The 4920-nt window shown below is 32.0% G+C and overlaps 1 long non-coding RNA gene across 1 annotated transcript; it reads right to left on the bottom strand.

Moving 5' to 3' along the window:
- Positions 1-1159: 1159 nt before the first annotated feature.
- On the bottom strand, positions 1160-3352 carry LOC115423723 (uncharacterized). Its single transcript, XR_003935999.1, has 2 exons — positions 3222-3352; positions 1160-1731 (listed from the first exon to the last, which is right to left on the bottom strand). It is a non-coding gene; the product is annotated as an uncharacterized LOC115423723 (long non-coding RNA).
- Positions 3353-4920: the final 1568 nt, after the last annotated feature.

Here is a 4920-nt window from a genome sequence, read left to right as displayed (position 1 = left end):
GAGCATAGTAACCTCTAGACTAGAGAAAACAATAAAGATCCAATGGATCCATGATGTCTGGGTGCTCAAATCCCATGTGAATATTTACAAACTACAGGCCTGACTTGAGAAACAATATTCTGATTTGCCTGCAGCCTTTAAGCCTTTGAGTGCCTCAGGGCACAGAAACTATTAAATTCTTAATACGGTGTTAATTCTGAATATGTGTACCATCTTATGGTGCTTTCACATTTGGCACCAGGAGTTTATCCAGCCTTATTTTCCATTTGTCTTGGGAGCTGGTCTGTATTTGTTCATATCAAGCTCAGCCCTGGCCGTTATCAGCTGCTGCTTTTTATTTGAGGGAGTAGACTAGTACTTTCATTGTTGTAGCATTGTGTTGTGTTTGTTTCAGTGGAGGTGTATGTTTTTTTATACAAACATTTGAGCTGTATTGAGAAGGCCCCAAGAAACAGTTCTTTTCATTGCTGAGTATTTTGCTGATTAATACATTAACTGTCTAAAAGATGTAAGAAAATGACCAAGAAAAGCATTTCCTAAAACCCAAGATGACATCCTCAAATGTCTTCTGTTCAGTTTACTGTCATAGAGGGGGAAAGAGGTTGGAATTAGAGATTAATAATAATGAAAAACTATAGATTCATTCATTTAATAATTGATAACCTGTCATTTAATTAATACAGTTTTATCTGGACTTCTCTATTACTAAAACACAACAGAAAAATTTCAGTTTTCTTTTTTATGGCGGTGAGAAAAGTGTTGCCCAAAATGTGTGTTGTAATGTTTTGCACACTGATTCATGTATATTTCTTTCACTTATCCTGTTGATAATATCTGACTGGTACATATTGTACAAATTGCTTGCTGTAATTGTTGTCGAGTGTTTTAATATGTATATTTAGAAGTGTGTGTGTGTGTGTGTGTGTGTGTGTGTGTGTGTGTGTGTGTGTGTAATTGTGTGTAATTGTGTGTGTGTGTGTAATTGTGCGTGAGTGTATTTAGAGCTTTACTGAATCGAAATCTGAATCTCAATATCTAATTACATTCTGTTTCAGTATTCAAAATGTTGCAAATGAAAGATCATAGTGGAATTTATGCTGATACTTTCTTCATAAATCTTTTGTAAATATGTCAAAGGAAATCACATAACATCAAAAAGTTGTGTTTTTGTTTTTGTTTTTTTTTATTAAAAATTTTTTGTTATACTTCTTTATTCCATGGTAACACCAGTGACACAATTCCTTTTTCAAATGTAATGTTATTGTACAGGCTCCGGACAGAAAATGTATTTTTTCATACACTATTTTTCTTACCATTATAGTAACATAACAGTCAAAGAAAAAGAAATATACAATAAAAAGACAGATGGTCACTTTGGCTCACTTTTAACATCCTTTCAAGTTAATGCTTTGTACATCTTCCCACAGAAAATAAAGAAAGCTAATTAATAATTATTTCCACAGCTTTGTGGACATCATTGCCAGTTTCATCTAGACACTGGTACAAAATTATTAGAATTCACCATGAAAATATGAGAACAAAGGTGTTACAGTAAACAGGGGTAAACAGAGGTGATGATAACACATGTAGCATCTAGTCATTGGCACAGCCCCCCCCAAACCTGTCCAGCGTCCCAGTCACATTATGACACTGGTACAAGGATTGGGAGTGACCAGACCATGAATGTATGAAGGAGGATCATCAGCACACTCAGGTACACTGGAGAGGTCACTGCAAAAAACAAGTTCAAACAAATCAGGGTCATTAATGTGGTAGTAAAGTTTTTGGCCCCTCACAGTTTATTTAAATTTAATAGTAAAAAACTTTTAAATATAAATTTTAAAAGTATTTTCAGATATTGTAGATTATCAAGAACTTCCTCATTTATCTGGTAAAACAGAGTATCTGTTACATTAGAATTACTTAATTGTGAATAAAAGTTTAGTCCACTTGAAGGTGGCTTATTATTAATAAGTTTTTCACAATTTCAAATTTTCACAATTTTCAGATACATAAGCTCTTGGTTAAAAATTATGCAAATAATATTTCAAATATCCAAAAACCAACATAGCATCACATTTTCTTTTTTTATGGATTTACTGCAAAATTATTGGTTTAATTCATAATAAGTCAATCTAACAAAATTTTTGAGGAATGTTATTAAAGCACCAAAGTGGTAATATTAGTTATTTTATTGTGATTACACCATTTGACATTTTTAAATGATGTAAAGAATGCCTTGTATACCAAATTTTGTACAACAGATCTGTTGAGAATGCATACATATCCTCTCTGACAAAGATTGATGTCAGAGAGGATATAGAATTGATGATTATTTCATTACTAATATTTCAGAGAATAGGTGTTTTAGTTTAAGTTTTTCATCTTCTTTTTTTCTTACTTTATTTTCTACCCTCAAACAATACCATGACCTATACAGTCATGGTAATTTTTACTGAAATTTAAAATAACAAGAGCATTTTTAATTTGGGATTTTTTCCCTATAAAATAATTACACAACAATTATGACAATTAGAGACTACATCAGTTGGGATCAGTTTGAGCCCTTTCACTGTTTTATTTCTGTTACTTATAAAGACCCAGTACTATCTTTGTGGTAATTCCCAAATTAGTTTTTCTCTATTGAATAATTTCTTAAATTATTTATCACTATTTATTATAATATAACCTCTGTATTTATCTTTTTTCAGTGAAAATCAGGTATTTTCCTATATTGAATTTATTGATTATGTAGATGTTTATAAAAGCTTAGATTAAAGTTGAGGGTTATTATATCAAAAACAGAGAAAACTAAAGAAAAAGTGACTTTTTTTTCAGCAAATGTGTCAGTAACTAAACACAAAAACAAGTGTCTACATCCACTGCTATTTATCAAACTCCATGGGTTTTACTGGTGAATCAATGTTGTAGAAGATGACAGTGTTAAAGAGCCTCTGAATGTCTAAATGGGTCAAATCTGATGACCCTGAAAAGATGACAAACTGCATTTTACACCAATTGTTTCAACATATCAATAGGTTTAGTTTATTGGAAGTTGTTAAAAATTTTAGATCTGCAGATGATTTTGGTTGCCTGGACTAACATGTTTCAGTTATGCAAAAGTAATCATGTTTCTACTGCTGTCAAATCAAGGGTAAAGTTGTAAGAGTTTTGAAAAACTCCTGTATAAACCAGAGAAGTTCAAGCATATCCATGCTTACCTTCTTCCAAGTCAGAGTAATTTCCTTCATTGTAGTGAAGCCTCTGCTCCCCCTGGTTCTCATCAGTCATATATATATAAGTCTTGGTTCCAGTCGTCTTCATCCTTCTTTTGCGTTCTTCTCAACTCCTCTGTGAACCAGACTATCTATCCTCCTGTCTGTCTCACCCCCTCATTCTGAACAGAGCTGGAGCCAATGGGGAGCCAGGCAGCAGGGTGAGGCACTTCCTCTGTGACAGGAAATGAACAACAAACACCCAGAGACCTCGAGCATGGGGAGGAGGTTAATGAGAACAGAGAGATTAAGAGATGCAGATATTTGATTACTCTAATACTTCCAGAGGTCAGGAAAGTGCCACTACTGAAAGCTGACTATGTTTGTTGGATTAAGGTAAAAAAAAAAAAAAATCTTTTCTAAAGGAATATCTATATGATTGTACTGCATAATATACTGGATAATCTCCCTGACTCAACACTTCTGTTAATATTCTGTGTATGTGTTCTGTCTTGTTGAGATCCATGTAAGGTTTATTAATTTTACAACTGTCATTTAACTTTCTAACATCCTCCATAGAACCCAAATCTGAGTTAGGGTTGGGGTCATAACAGTAGATGACCTATACTTTAGAAATGAAAAATTTAATTGACTTGAATTGATTAAAAAAATTATTCAATTACAATTTTCCTGAATCAAAGCTTTGTTTCCTTAAATTTGCTGCCACTAATCACATTTATCTTATATCTTTAGATATTTTATACTGTTGTTATTGTTGTTTTATATATATATATATATATATATATATATATATATATATATATATATATATATATATATATATATATATACATATGTGTGTGTGTGTGTGTATATATATACGTATATATATATATATATATATATATATATATATATATATATATATATATATATATATATATCCTTTTACATTTATAATTTTTGTGGTGTTTTTTTCAGCTGGTTCTGGAATAAAGGACAAGTCATTTGTCATTTTCAGACATGTTTTTCACATTTTTAATATTTTTTTCCACTTTTTCAAGTAATCGTTTAGTCGAACTGAATTGAAGAAAATAATCAGTAGATGAACTGATTACAAAAATAATTGACAGCTACAGCTCTACTATCCTTCATGGAACATCTTCTAGTAATGTTTGAGCTGAAATGTAGAGCCCAAGACCCAAACCTGGACCCTAAAATATGTTGCCTATGATAAAAGGTTAAAATGAAATGATCTGTCCTCATAATCATTTTGCCAAAGATTCAAAATTCATCTCCATCCTTTCTAACGTGATGGGAAGTAATTGGTATCACATGCCTTGAGAGTTCAATTAAAGTACACATGCTATAGGATGACGTTGTTTGAGCCAGAATTAGAAAAGCAACATATTTAACATAAAATATAATCCTGAAAATAAAATGTTACACCTACTCTACTTTGTGAAATGTGAAACTACTACCTTCAACACATCCTGGAAATCTACTGGCCTAACACCATCATAGATATTAACCTGTGGGTTGGCTGAAATGCATATGACCAAGAAGCTTATAATTCCACTGGCCATGGGAATTGTCTCAGTTGCAGTCATGAAGTTCTCTCAGTTACAAGCAATCATGTTAATTAAAGAAGAGTTTTGTGTCAACAACTGACAACAGGCCACCAAAAAAACAAAATAACTTAAGC

The sequence above is a fragment of the Sphaeramia orbicularis genome, chromosome 8, assembly GCF_902148855.1.
Source record: "Sphaeramia orbicularis chromosome 8, fSphaOr1.1, whole genome shotgun sequence".
Taxonomy (NCBI): Eukaryota; Metazoa; Chordata; class Actinopteri; order Kurtiformes; family Apogonidae; genus Sphaeramia; species Sphaeramia orbicularis.
Note: the sequence above shows the minus strand (reverse complement) of the source record. Positions and strands in the feature narration are given on the sequence as shown.